At 38.5% G+C, this 15782-nt stretch overlaps 1 long non-coding RNA gene across 1 annotated transcript; it reads right to left on the reverse strand.

Moving 5' to 3' along the window:
- Positions 1–222: 222 nt before the first annotated feature.
- On the reverse strand, positions 223–15782 carry LOC105935099. The gene is made up of 4 exons (XR_004932263.1): positions 15329–15782; positions 13262–13329; positions 3332–3391; positions 223–662 (listed from the first exon to the last, which is right to left on the reverse strand). It is a non-coding gene; the product is annotated as an uncharacterized LOC105935099 (long non-coding RNA).

Consider the following 15782-nt stretch of genomic DNA (forward strand, 5'->3'; position numbering starts at 1 on the left):
ACACACATATATATACATACATATATATATATATATATATATATATATATATATATATATATATATATATATATAGATAGATAGATAGATAGATAGATAGATAGATAGATAGATAGACAGAGATGAGGCTTTTTAGAAACAAGAAATAACATTCTATACTATTCTCTATACTAACCCAATCAAAAGATAAATGTAGAACTCCAGACATAAATGCAGATAAGCCAGAGATCAAATGTATTTTATTAGAAAATAAGGCAACACATTTACAAGATTTAAAAGTAATAACAATATTGCATTGTTATACAAATTCTATTGGTACAATTGGATATGCCATTTATTGCATATTAACAAGTGTTATATTTTATACGAAGACCATGAGCAACATCCAAATTTAAGTCAAGTTACGTTTAATCCAATTTATTCTAGAGTGGTCAGATTTCAATTGAAATCAAATTACAATCCAAATTATTGCAAATAAGTCTGATTTAAAGCCAAAAAAGATCTGTATCAGTTGATGAAGACAAATTCAGTCAAGTAATTTATTCTGGAAAAACTGATCTTTCGTCAGAAAAGAACATGCAGAACCAGACTCAGGAACGGTGACCGTCTTCTTCAAATGGCTGACAAATACAGAGAATTTAGCGCCAAGTCAGGAGGATCTGCTGCAGGAGACAAAGAAAAAAGAAATAGTGAAAAATTTAAAAAAAGGATTAATTTAGTTGTTTTTTTTTATTCCAAAACATAGCCAACCACAAACCATGTTTTAGCATTGTATTGGTAACTCTAGCATCTTTAAAGCTGTTTCTAATCATATTTGCATTGTGAGTAAGTTAAGGTTTGTAAATGTCATCAGTAAAAATAAAAGTCATCAGTGAATAATTTATGTCGTTGACTTGGTCCTGGTGAGATTCTCAAAGTCTGAGTTAACACACTTGAATTATATCCATTTGCAAGACCCTTTTAGAAAAAAGTACAGTAATCCATTTCATATAACCAGATTAATGCTTGAATTCTTTAAGTAAATATATGTTGTTGAATTTAGCAGTGGCCGACATAATCCCAGCTCATTACTATTTTCAACTAGTGAGCCACAAAACTGAAATATTTTTGTAATATGCCTTTATATTTCTGCAACTATAGATAGCATTCTACTGTGAAAAAACCTCAAATTGAAGGATAGGTGGAAAAGAAAAATGCCTGTTGCTGAATTTGCAGTTAAGAAACTCTCAAAGCTGTGTTAAATACTATGAGGTAGGACAAGGTGGATAGGATGGTCAATTGAGGTCCTGACTATTCAAATTAAGATATTCTTTTCAAGAAACATGTTTACCTCTGTAAAAACAAATGCACCTACATCAAGGATGGGCAATTCCAGTCCTTGAGAGCTTGTTATCTTTCATTAAATAATGAGGTTACTAGCTTGCACTCACCAGATTTTAATTAATCAATCCAAATGGTGTCAGATTGAAGAAATAATTAAATTAAGTCAGAAAATGCTGCAGGGCAAAATCCAAAACACACAGGACATACTGGCCCTCAACAAGTAGATTTAGACTTTTGCTCTACATGGTTTTAGGATTTCGCAGGGAGGCGATGTAATACCAATTCCATGTCAGTAGGTGATACCATTAATAACGTCAAAATCTAAGAAAAGAACATCCTGAATATAGCTAATGTTAGTGCTTTGAAAAAAAATTATTATTTTTTTTTTTTTTATATATAACAATGCTTTGTCTGTAGATGAGATGCAAAAATACTGCTAAAAAATCTATTATTTTATGCAATATTGTCAGTTTGGTCATAGCTGCAAACCTGCTGTTGAAGTACTGTGATGTTTGTGTGTTGGTATTTAATGGGGGTGGAAATGTTCGGCTACATCAGCATGGAGTATGCATTTTCTTCCAATATTTAGATATCAGCTGACCATCTTGGAATGAAATTTTAATTCTGCGTATGTGCCCCCAAGTGTTTAAATATTACTATAAAATACTTTCTCAACTAATCCAACAGTAAGTGACAATGTCAGTTTTACGTTCAGTCTCAAGCAAATGACAATAAATTTGCTTCAGAGGAGATACAGGGTGTCCATCATGTTGAACTATTGGAACAGCACTTTGATATTTGGGTAGTAGTTGTGACTTTACCCAATTGTTATGATCAGGCACCTGTGTAGGTTATGATCAGGCACCTGTGTAGGTTCCTCATAAATGAGACTAAAATAGTTAAAGCTATATGGGGTTGCAATCGTACACCCATATAGATTGAGCTGGTTCTGAGTAGTGGTCTCATAGTAAAGTACTCAATTCTTCCTATTATGGTGTTTATTCTTCTTTAAAAGCAATGACCCTGATGGAGGCCATAAGCAGAAACACGTTGGTCAGCAGATAAATTAGTTTCACAGTATTTAAAGCGTTGCTGGAGTTTTCATTTCATCTTTGACCCTCTCTTTATGCACCTTGAGAGTCGGTGAAGTTGTGCCAGAAACACTTGTGTCTCTGTTAAGGTTGATTAATATTGTTTTTATTTTTGCTTGATTAGTCATCAGTGGTGGAGGCAATACATTTAATTATTGGTTCTTAGAAATTACCTATGAATTTTCAACTGAAGTGCTGTAGTTTAGGTGGATTCTAAATAAATGCCAATGCCAAAAAGAGAGGACCCTATGGAACGGTAAAGAACTGACCTTCAGATTGACTCTCAAAGATTAACATAATTAACAAACCTTAATATTGCTATAAATATGTGTTGGATCACTTCTCTAAGTAGTTAATTATTATGATGCCTTAAGGAGAGGAATATTAATAAAACCGCAATTTAACACACAATTTAACTTTTAATTATTTTCTAAAGACTGTTATTGTATTTTATTTCTATCCATTGTGGTTCTGATCTTAGTTTAGGAGAGTTTATTGATTGAGTCGATAGATTAAGTGGATCCTAGAAAGTTGTTTTAAATCATCGGTTGTTAAAACGGGAACCAAATGTTTGGTACAAATTGATGCATTGTTGGCATGAAATACCGTGTCACCTTTTTCATTTTCGGACCCAAAACTTATCAGGCGTGAATGGGCTAAAATTTGATTTAAAAAAAGGACATTACGACCAGCATCCATTCTCACAGCTCACAGTCCTGACGTTTCATCAGCTTGTTAGACAATTTCTTCAATCTGACTGAATTAGTGCTCAAAAAATTAAATGAACACGATGTAGAGCAATTTCTCTTGAAGTCACACATTAGCTGCCAGCAACTGTAGCTACTGGTGGTAGGAGATAGGTGCTGGTATTAAGTCCTGTAGTGCCAATGAGGGATTGGGTGACGCAGGGTTTTTACCGTGGTTCCAGGTGTTGTCGTTTCTCTTAGAGCAGCAGCGTCATTGATCAGGGGGGATATCTGGCAGGAGGAAACGTCTCGTTAAAGGCAAATATTTCACAAGCATTTCTGGCGTCCAACAGAAATTGTCTCGTAAAGACTTTCCATTCTGAGTCAGATCGAAGACAGAGTCGTTCTGTTTCTGAGATCCGTCTTTTGTCGGAGAGATAATAGCTTTCCAAGCTCAGACAGAGTAATGTTTCTGAGATAGAAGCACAGCTGGATTGTAGCTCCATTTTGTTAAAATGTATTGATTATAGTTGAGTCAGACCAATTCCTTTGACTATCAGCTGAACTGTCCTGTATTCGCCCTATTTTCGTCTTGAGACAACCTAGAAAAAAAGAGCAGAAGAAACGAGAGCCTCCAATAAAACTAACATTAATGGCATTGGGATATGCAAAGTTATGCAAATTGTATGCACACTGTCAACCTACATTGTGGCCGTTCTTCATTCGTTTCAAAAGGTGCGGCTGCAATTAGATGACAGTTGATTGAAATCACGTGCGTTTTATGATTCGGTTACTTTTGTGCGTTGACAGGGTGTTGTGCAATTCACTGACAGTATATTTTCACTGCACGCAGAGATTAACTGCTATTATTGACCCTGATGCAAACCAGCAGGTGATGCATTTCAGACAAAACCCTCTCGCAATCTCCGGGTGATTTGCATACGATGTCATTTACCATATTCCCTTTTCTTACCTAATGATTTATGCTTTAATATAACCCGCAAAGCAATATGCGTGTCGTACTTTTACAGCGACTTAACAAGACTGAGCTGGAGAATTTGAAATGATAGTTTAAGGGCTCCAGGGAAAAAGAGAAGTCTTATCAGTTAAGACTTGCTTTGTATGTTGGGACACCCCACCACCACCACCACCACTCTCCTTGGAAGGCAGAGGTGCAGTTGATGAATTCTTAAGCAGATCTTGCTGATAATTGTATTTCATAACTGTCATATAGAGAGGGACTGTCCGCTGAGAAGCTATTTGTGTCACCGCATCCCTTTCCTCCCTCTGCCTCTCTCCTTCTCCGCAGCCTCTTCAATAAAGCTCAAATCACGACAGGGATTGTTAAATCTACCTCCGAGATTATTAAATCCAAATGGAGAATTTATGGGTGACACTTCATAACAATTAATCCCAGATGCTTGATTAATAAAGTTCGCTCAAACATCTCCCCCCCCTCCCCAACCCCCTCCTCCTCCTCCACTTTATCCATGTTCCCTCCGTCGTTGTCGCCCTCTCCGTCACTAAAGTTGTCCTGTTTGAGTGGGATGGAGGAGGAGGAGGAGGGGAACAGACGTACGGGTGGCAAGATGGTTGTCAGGGACGACATGGGTGTCATTCTTTTTGATTAATGGAGCATTGTGACCCCGCCTCTAACCCCTCCACCCCACCCCCCTCTCGGCTCTCTTCTTTTTTCAGCATGCCCACTCACCTCTGCAGAGCCCCCAAGCCAACCCCCCCCCCCCCCCCACCTCCATCCCAGGTAAAAATAGATGTGGGCCAACTTATGTGAACCATTTGGATTTATGCAGGCTATGATCTGATAGGATGGAAAGCTGAAAAACAAAGAAAAGGGAGGTAAATGGAGACTAGAAAGAGGGGTGGAAAGATGGAAAGAAGAAACGTCAGAGAACAGGAGTGATCCAATGAAAAAAAAAAAAGATCAAAGATAAGAAGAAATACACGGGGCAAAAGAAAAGCCGGAATTCAGGAGAACGTCACCTAGCTAACCTTCACATCATGTTAAGTCAGCTGAGATTAATTAGCTGAGTGAGACTGAGCAATTAGGTCAGTGGTTTAAGTGTGTGTGTGTGTGTGTGTGTGTGTGTGTGTGTGTGTGTGTGTGTGTGTGGGTGTGTGTGTGTGTGTGTGTGTCCCCTTCTGTTTTTAGCTAAATTGCTGCAGTAGAAATGATATTTCAAGCTGCCTCCAAATTTATTGGTAACCCTGGTAAAGATGTGCTAAATAAATTCAAACCCGTACTGCAGCAGCAAAAGCCCAAAATGGATTTTTTTTTATACATAAAGCTTTAATTAATGTGCATATAAACAGATAATGCTATGGAATGAATGCAACCAAATTGTTTTAATACTTCTGTGTTTCAAACTTGTTTTGAGTTGACTTCCTGTCTCCCTGCGGTATAAATATGATGCGACTCAGGAGCCCATTTCTCTTAGCTAAGCATCAAAATGGAAAAGACAAAAGGAGATGTGTATGTACGTGTGTTTTTTAAATGAGATTTAAGCATCCTCATTAGGTGGCACCCAGAAAAGAACAGTAGAAAATAAATGTAAAAGAAATAATTCATAAAATGGTATCAATCCTTTTTTGAGGTGTTTAGAGTGTTTTATAACTTTAGGTCAGTAACCCATGGCTTCTGCTTTGTCTGGTTTATAGATATGACAGTAGTTGTGGGTGTGATTCCAGCGTCATCCCCTCCTTTGGGCAAGGCATGTGACCCTATGTCACTTATTGAGTTTTGGTATGAATGCATGTATCCTCGTGAGTGCGGGTGGGTGAGTGGGTTGGAAAGCATAACCCCCAAATTCCACATCCTCCCTGACTGCTCCTTTCCGTTCACGTTCGTGCACACACGTTCGACGGAGCAACTACATTTTCATTTAACTGATGAGAACGGCTCCACATTCTCCGCAACTACTCCGAATGTCAGCAGACAAGTTTTCCGTTGTTCACCATCAAAATACAGAACAAGTCGAACTTTCTACTCCGTTCCGGTCCATCGGACTCCAGGCAGGTCCAGCTCCATAACTGCAATCGTATCAAACAGGAAAGAGAATGCTAACAACATCTGGTTTGTCAAAGTAAAATAGGGTAACGAAAGATCTGTAACTATAAATTAATATTGGATACAAATTACTGGTTTTTCACCAAACAAGGAAGCAGATTTGTCATTTAATATATAGGTTTTGTATATAATTACAAAAAGATAAATTTTTGGTGGCCAATGTACTCACCCATACTTTATGGGAGTAAACATGCGCAGAGTCGATGAATCATCAGCAACAGAGAACTTTTAAAAGGTTGAATGAAATGTTTTTGTTTTTGGTTCCTCTATATATGTATCCCCTTTTTAATCGGGTGAACTCGTACATCTCGCACATGCTTTCCTCTAACTCCAAGGTAGGAAGATGGAGTAACTGCGGATGTAGTAGGCGTTGCTTTTCACAGACTCACGGAGGCAGTGTGGAACGGAGCGGACACGTACTGGAGCAGAGGATGTGGAATATGGGGGCAATGGTCCTTTGAGCACCCTGTATAACTAATGATTCTGTATAAGTTCAGTCTATTTAATATTTTAATTTAAGCATGTTTTTTCTAAACCATTTTGATACATTTTATATAACGGAAAAACAATGGAAGCTGCTTTTTCAGTTTGTAAACAGCGGTCTTCCGTGATGTGTTCAATCACTTGCCTAAGTGAAACCAGAACATTACAATTTAAAAGGGTACTTTGTAATTAATAGCTGTTCAGTAGAAAATAATAGGAAATACAAACCCGGCTCTGGGAGTTAAAATGTGAAATGCTCATTGTAATAACACAAAGCAACCATAGTTGCTTCAAAAAACAAAAAACTGTCAATTATAGGTTGTTAGTGTAAACGGGTTAATAGGTGTAGACTGTAAAGGCTTCTTACTGGTGAAACTGATGGATGAAACTTTTTCTAACTGAAGTGCTGCAGGAATGAAATTAATCATATTTGCCCTGTTCCTCATTGTGTTTTTTTTTCCTTAAAACTGTTTTTCTCCTTAAAAAAGGGATTGTTTCAAAGTTTTTTAAGCTACAGAAATAAATGTCATGAAATTGATATCGGAAAAAGACACTTGCTAAAACTTGACCATGTCAACAGTTAGAACTTTAAAACAAAAACAAAAAAGCTATGGAAACAACAATGGACCAGGACCTAAGTTTAAATAGCCACCAAGCACATAGAGTAGTTTGTTTAACCAGGTTGATGTTTCCCTCCTTTGCAATGCTAAAATGGAACAAAAACGGTGTCTAACATTTATGCTAGCCTAGTTTTGGCATGTTCTGCAAAGATTTTCATTTGCTCCAATGTTATTCTAAATATATTAATAAGGGTTTAAAGCTAGGTAATCACAAGTTAATCAGGCTCCTGAAAATAGTGTCAACTATTTTCTGTTAGTGCTCGTTTGTACCACACAAGTTATTTGCGCAACAGTAACTTTGAAGATATTTCGGTATGAAGGTGATCCTAACGTTATTATTACTTGTGCCCTCAAATTAAGGTTTGGACCCCACTAAAGAGGTAGAAAGACAACTTTGTGAGGTAAACCATATATATTTTCTGTCTGATCTGTATTCATACATTTATATTAAATCTGTTTTAAACAACTGGGAAAACCTTGTCATAGGATTTCAGTGCTCAGTTTGTACCGCACCAACCCGAACCTGCCACTGCTGTCAGTCAAACTTGCTGAAAATGAACTTATGACCGATGCACATTAAGTAGATAACTTAATGTTTCTAATTAATTACATTTTGCCAAGTGTTTGAGGGTGAATTCTGACCTTTTTCAATGTTGCCTTAGCTTACAGTTTCACTAATTAATGTGAGCGAGCCTAAGCTGCTGTTTTCCTTGCGACGTTGGACTTGGCATCTGATTCGAAGCTTCAGATTTGGCAGCTGATTAACTTTCTGGACCTTTGCACTGACAGATTTAAATCAGATGCTAATTTCAATGTTGATCTGAAAGATCAGTAAACTAATTTACTTAGGATCAGAGCCATTATTACTTGCTTGTGTAGCCTCGAGTTGACAAAAGAAACCAAAAGATTATATTTATGTTCCTATAATCCATGTGGACTGGCTAAGTGCAAATACAGTGCGAGTCTCTGCAATGCTTTAATTTCCATCATCTTCTCCTTTTTTTATATAAAAATAAAACAATCACTAAGAACCCTTCCTACAATCTGTCCCCTGAATATGTCTCGCTGTGTCGAAAAAGAAAGTACACACTGAAGAGCAACCCTTCCATCGTATAGTTATCTATTTTTGTTACATTTAATAACATAATCTGTTAAGCTCTTCGTTATGTTTTTACTGCTATTAAGTGAACAGAACGTTTACTGAACTTGAGAAGAACGGAGTTGGCCCACAACATAAATATTCTCCAGGCAGAAACCGAGTAAATTGATAAATCACGACTTTAATATAAGCGAGGAACAGAGCTGCTCTAAGTGCTGTTCGGCACTGCGCATGTCTGCTACTGAGCGTTGGATTTTTGCCGGTAGCTTTTGCACCCGAACACTTAGCAGACAAAATACAACTACAATGATTTATTTCCAGTGCATGCTCTATTTAACTGGACTGGATATTTGATATCCCAATCGGATGGCAGACATTGTGTTAAATTAGAAGAACTCCTGGAAGAATCTGAAGCTTTAGTTTACTAGACTAAACCCTTGGGTAAGTCTGGAGGAAAAGGGATGGCTTCCTGTTTGCAAAGGAGGTAAAAAGTGAGAGTAGGCTACTGAAGTAAAGGAGGAAATTAGTTACATTTTTTACACATCTGTCAGTAAATATAGAAGGCTCTGTAAACGGCCTATTAGACTTTTCTGTCTGTGGTAACAAAAGGTGACTTATAAAAGACGTTTTCATCCCCTGCGTCTGGTCTTAAGACGGCATCAACGGCAGTTTTCCCAATAATAACTGCACAAACATTTCAAAGGTCGTCTTTAGATCTCACGTATTGGTTTTTGCCTCAGCACTGTTCAATTCTGAAGAACATCTCACCTTTCACTTCGGAAACTTTTTTTATGTTGACGAATTTATTGCTAACAGCTATCATGCCTTACACCTGGAGCTGATGCTTGTCTGTGAAGCAACTAAAAGTAAAGTCTGCTGCGCGGCGTGTTCTTATAGATCCATTTAAAGCAGTACGAGGATAAGAAACCCCCTCAGACAAATCCTTGAACCAGTAAAGGCTTACAAAAGATCATATTTAACAATGATGGCTATATATTTTCCTTTTTGCAATTAAAGAGTCCCTCTGTGTAATTTAATGCTTCTTTTCAAGTGTCGGGTCCCCAGAGACTTGGCCTGTAGCTATGCCATCGCTCTTGGTGATTATCATTAATGAATGTCGGCGAGGACCATCCCTCAATGTGACTAGAGAGGAAACACAAGCCCTAATTAAAGGTTCCTATTCATAAATATACGCCTGGAACTGCACAGATCGAGCGGCGCCCAGGCACACAAGTCATGTTAATGTCAGGAAAGCACATTTTTTAAGAGCATTTTCTTCCCTAATGTGCGGCACACCAGCGGCTGTGACAGATTTCAGCAGCCGAAGCCCCAGCAAGGGGATCTGTGCAATTTGAGATCCGCAGATTTACATTTAAGCATAAAGCCCAAGATTAGGATGCTCTAATTTGACACGCTAGAGGACTGATGACAAAGGAAAGATTTGACTACTAGCTCTTGTCTTACAGCTTAGCTAAGCATTATGATACATTTTGAGCATGTTCTCGGAGACTTTTTTGATTTCCAACAAAAACAGGTTTAGCGGCGCTCCTAGAGATGAGGCATCGTGTAAGGTTTAGAAAATGAAAATGTTTAACAGGTTTACAAGACTGGAGTTGGAAATAATCCTAATTGCTTGTGTTCCCTCATACATTTTAATTATTCAAATTCTTTCAAAATGTGGATCGTGGTAAACACAATTGGTTGTATTTTGACATGTGACAAAGACATGGGTTATTCTTATGCAGAAGAGATCATGGTAACAGTGGAAAAATATATTCCACTTTAAATAAAAAAATAGAAACTTATTTGGGGGAGAAAGAGAAAAATGAAAAATAACACTTGAAAAGATAAACATTTGGCTTCTTCTCTTTCATCCTTAATGGCAAAAAATGCTAATTGGAGTGCATGTGTCAGTGAAAACAAAAGCCAAAGGAGGAGAAGAGGGGTGTGTGTGTGTGTGTGTGTGTGTGTGTGTGTGTGTGTGTGTGTGTGTGTGTGTGTGTGTGTGTGTGTGTGTGTGTCAAATAGAATTGGTGAATGTGTCACTTTGTGCAGCCCAGATGGACTTTAAGTAAAGTTGCTCCAGGAAGCAGAAATTATGTTGTATTAAAATCTTGTGCTATGGTGTGATGAACTGGAGAGCATTTCTTTTTAGTATGACTTTTCAGCAATATTTTGAAATAGTTCACATTGTTATTTAAGCTGTGAGCACTGTATAAATCACTATTAACCAGTTACAAACAGGTACAAGCCACTTTTTATATGCTAAAGAGGAATCAAACTCCAAAAAGGTCAGCTTTAACTTCTTTCACCCTGTAACTAATGCACTTTAAATGCATATTATTGGTTTATAAACTGTTATGAGCTCAATTGTTGCTGCTTTCTTAAAAATGCAGTACGACAGCATTCTTTATGAGGGATTTTTAAATAATTAATATCATTACTATAACAACTAGTCATGGGGGCCTTTCCATGCAGTAATGCAGAAAACATATTTGGGAAAAGGCAGGTAACATTTATCTCCCCTTTTGCTCTTTGAATTAAATCCTTGTTATTGGTTTATAAAGTCTTTCAAGTGTGTATATTTCCAAGTTTTATTAAACATCTATTGCAGTTAGACTCTTCAGATGCAGCCCCACCTCCTGGAAGCTGCATCTGGAATGGAGGTCCTGAACACAGCGCATTTTGATGCTATGCTCCCAACCTGTCCCGGAAAATAAGAACCATTCTTCTCGAGGTGAGATTTGTGGATCTTCCGAGCTTGTTTCTTGGCTAGATGTTCCCAGTTTAGCCTCACCGTTTCTTTCAAGATATCAGGTCTTTCCTGCAGCCACCAGATCCAACTCAGTACCAGACGGTGATCAGAAAACACCTCTTCCCCTGCTCTTCAATCGTGTCGTCAGATCTGACGACACGATTACAAACATCGACTTGGCCACAAGCGGCCTTGTACCAGACAACCTTATAAACCACCTTGAGCTGGAACAACGTATTTGCTACGGACATCCCATGCCGTGCAAACACAGTCCAATAATAAAACACCGCTCAAATTCAGATTGGGGAGGCTGTTCCTCCCAGTCATACCGATCTAGGGGAACACCATCATAGCCACCATGAACGCTCGAGTCCACATAGCACCCAGTTCAGTATACCATTGGGAAACGTAAATAAAGCAGAGTAAACTGCTGTTTAGTGCAAAAGCACAGGCAATAGTTGCATGCATCTTGCAACATAAAGCTATTAAGAGGTAACCCTTTCACTCACTAGGGTGAACCTCAACATCAAGGCCCTCAACTTGGGTGCTTGTTAGTATCCCCATATCTGCCTCTCTACGCAGCCTTCTTACTAACAGTTTATTATTCATTTACAAGTAGACTCTAATTGTGAAGTGATACTTTTCTGTCTCAACGAAAGTTTCTTGTTCCATATCTTTATCCCTCGGAGGTTTGAATATTTTAATAAACTTGCATCTGTCACTACAGCGCTGCACTTCTCTGCATCCTTTCATCCAAAGTGACAAAATAAGAAAAAGTGGTTGTATTAAAAAAAAACACCTTTGTGGGGATTACAAACCTTTAATTGGATTGTCAAACCTGCAGCATCACATCATCCCAAGTCACCTTAAACAAGTAGTGGAAAAGTAAATCTCTAGAAAATATCCAAAAAAAAAAGTCTTCTTTTTCCTTCTGTTGGTCCCCATGCTCGCTGTATATGGCACTTTAATTATGCAGCCTTTATCTCGCAGATGTGGAGATAGAGCTCATGTCAAAGTTAGAGTCTATTCTTTATTAATTTCTTAGTGTATATTCTTAGTCTATATTCAGCCTGTCAATGGATGGAATCTGATAGGACCCATCACCGATTCAAGATTACTCAAGATTAGAAAGAGAGGTATTACCACAGGATGCAAAAGGAGCTGTAAAGGAATTCAAAGTTTCTTATGAGGAGCTTTTTGAGAGTGTCAAACCTGTGAGCTGCCTTGAAAGGAAATCGGCGGTGCCGTGTTCAAAATCAGAGGGTTGATGCAGCAAAATGCTCAGGTAATTAGCCACGGGCCAACATGTCCGACTCAAGATCAATTATTCATTAACATTAAGAGGAGGGCATAAAATAGCTCATTTCTCTCGGATTTCATTTCAATACAATTTCCTCTAACTGGTCCAAAAATACATGTATTTTTAGCAAATATCTTGACAGATTTATTTGGAAATGGAAAATGTGTTTCCTAAAAGCACCGAAGAAGGTTTTTTTTTTATTATTCATTATCCGCTGTCAAACGTGGACGCAAACAAATTAAATCAGTTGCAGCGTTTTCGCTCAGGTTTGTGTTTGAATAAAAAAAAAAAAAAAAAGAACGGATCATAAAAGTAGGATAGCGTGGACCTTCTGATGAAAACTTATGTGATAAAAAGAAGAGAAAATAGTTTTAAGGGATGATGAGAAGGTATGAAAGATAAAGGGGAAGAAACAGGAGAGGGAGAACTTTGAAGCATTTTTTTTTCATTTGTCTTCATTTGAATGCGTGTTTCAGCGTCGGACGCCACACACAGTGGCAAGCGCGAGGAATCCAACAAAATGTGAGCGCACGGACATCAAGGCACAAACATGTTGGCTTTATTCTTCTGCCTTAAATGCTCGTTAGGCTTCACAAAGATTTTTGTTAGATGTTCGTAAGGTTTTGTTATTTGTCTTGAAACAAAATTCAAGACAAAATGCTGAAAACAGCTCCAAACTTGACAAAACAAAAAAAAAAAAAAAACTTGTGATTTTTATCTATTTGTCTTTTAATCACAGCTTTGCTCTAATTACCCATCAGTGTGAGAAGGAGCGTGTTTACCACAATGTGACGGTATTGACTTTTTTTTTTCTCTCACCTAATCCGACATCCTGCATGCAGGACTTCTCTGCAGTACCTTTTCTCCTTTGCGTGTTCGTGTCAGGGCTGCGGAGACAGAGGACAGAAACAAAACAGGCTCAGCTTTAATGTATGTGGATATATACATGACGAGGACACGCATGTTCTTACTCGCTCTAAGGGGACGAGGGGGGGCGCGGTGGTGCAGGAAACCAGGGCTGCGTGTCAACATGCTGTCACCGTGCCATGAAGGTTACATAGAAGGGGGGGGGGGGGGGGGGGGGCTTCATGTGCAAAAGCAGAGGGTGACGGGGATACGACCAGAACGACTGTTCAGGGTGTTTGGCTGTTGTTTTGGTCCATATGTGGACACGGACGGATGAATTAAAGGGAGTGTGTGTTTTGCACAGGTCACACTGAGCATGCTAAATGTTTAGTTGTGGAGGGTGGGGGGGCTGTTTGTTGCAGAGAACTAAAAATGTAGGTTTCAGGTGAGAAAAGCAGCGCATACAAAGACACTCTCCACTATTGTTGTGTCAAAAGCTGCCCTCCTTCGGCTTTGCTTTTGATTTAATTGTTTTAATAGTTGTTGTTTTTTTTTTTTTAAAGTTCCTGTTCTCTTAAACTTCTTAAATCGTTTTTTGACTCATGTAATTGTGCTCATGGGCAAGTTTAGACTTTTTGAAAATCATCTGACGTTTGCCTTTCTTGAATGGCATGCTCTCTCGTCTTTCCCCTTTTGAAGAGAATCTAAAGGAATGAGCTTTTATCACTTAGAAAAAACTAACCAATCACTAATTACACGTTAAAAAACACTGATATACTTTTTTTTTAAAGATACAAATTACACAAATAACAAATATGCAAACAATGTTGTGGCTGAAAATTTGTTATTATTTATTTTTTTAAAGGGGATTTCCGGATTTTTCACTGATTAAATGTATTCAAATCAAATGCTGGCTAGTTCCAAAAAATTTTCAGAGTGAATTTATGCTACTACATGGAAAGCTGCATGTATTCTATGGCTTTTTACACATATTTACCAGGGTGCAAATAAACGCTGAGCCCGGCACTACAAATATAAAGTACATAACGGCAAACCGTAGAAGCATGAAGAACATTAGAGAACCTTTGCATTATTATTTTAGTCGTATAAACTGTGCATGCAACCAAAGCAGCCCCCCTCACCACACGCACACACACAATCATTGTTTTAATTGCAATGGAAGGTCCATTGACTTCCATTCATTTTCAACCCTGACTATGGCCTCACAATGACCCTAACCCTAAACCTAATTATTAGCAGTACATACCTACACCTAATTATTAGCAGTACATACCTACCCCTAACCTAAATCTAATTAACACATTAGTCCTGAACCTAACCCCAAGCCCACAGATAGTGAGGACCAAAAAAGGTAAAATAGGGGAAAATATCTTCTCACTCAAGTACAAGCACGCATGAACCCACTGCAGACTCCGATCAGGGTTAATACATTTAATTTCCCGTCTGCTTTCTTACAAACTCTTAATGGGAGGACTATCAAATATGATTATTTGCAATCTATATTTTCCATTATTAGATACATTTGGCAGAGAAAACAATGTGTTTCTTAAAAGCAAGAGAAAACATTAGCTTTGTGATTTCTTCCTTTATTACAAGCATAAAATAAAAGCCTTTTAACTGTATACAGTAATCACTCATAAGGAGCATTAAGAGCTCAGTTACCGGTTTTAAATGAGGAAATTTATGATTCAAGCTCCGAATAAACCACTTATCGGGAAAACGCAGGTTTTGAACGTGTGCTGGACCCCCAAACCTGATCTGATCCCGCAGCTTTTCTGCCTCTGCAGGCGTTTGATGGAAACATCAGTGACGTAGCTTGGCTTCATCAATCAGCGCGCGGGCCGCTTTGACAGACACATGTTGGGGCGGTACTTTCGCCGCTTCTTTTCCTGCCACATTACAAGCTGCGGCATTGGACATCTTTCCTGTGCGCGCACGATCCGATTACGCGACTCAGACGCAGACACGCGGCGGCCAGCAAATCTGCTGAGAGGTGCAAAAAAAAAAACAGAAACTCACCAGAATTAGAATCGGGGAAAGTTTTCGACTCCGTTTCTGCACAGCGGAATCCACGAAGCTGAAGGAATAAGAAAGGGGAGGAAAAAAAAGTCCGATGCGTGATACGCACAGCGCTAGATTTCATGCCATCCAAGTGCTTATTTCAAGAGAAAATAATCTGATCTCCCCTCTACTCTTTCTCTCCCTCTCTTCTTAACCACCCTCTCCGCCTTCACACTGCCTCGTTTGAAACAACATATTACAGCTCAAGTTGGGTGCTCTTTATAAACACTTTATGGTGTATAATAGTTAGGACGGAGAGGAGGCTATTAATGGAGTCTCCAGAGGCTTCAGAGCCCCTCCCCTTCACCAGAAGCCTCGCTAAAAAGGTGTAACGAATCGATCTGCAGCCTCCTTTGTTGCTGTAAAGAGGTCACTGAAAATATACTCAATGTTTTCTTTTTCTTTTTTAAAC

This window comes from Fundulus heteroclitus, chromosome 13, assembly GCF_011125445.2.
Source record: "Fundulus heteroclitus isolate FHET01 chromosome 13, MU-UCD_Fhet_4.1, whole genome shotgun sequence".
In the NCBI taxonomy this organism is placed as follows: domain Eukaryota; kingdom Metazoa; phylum Chordata; class Actinopteri; order Cyprinodontiformes; family Fundulidae; genus Fundulus; species Fundulus heteroclitus.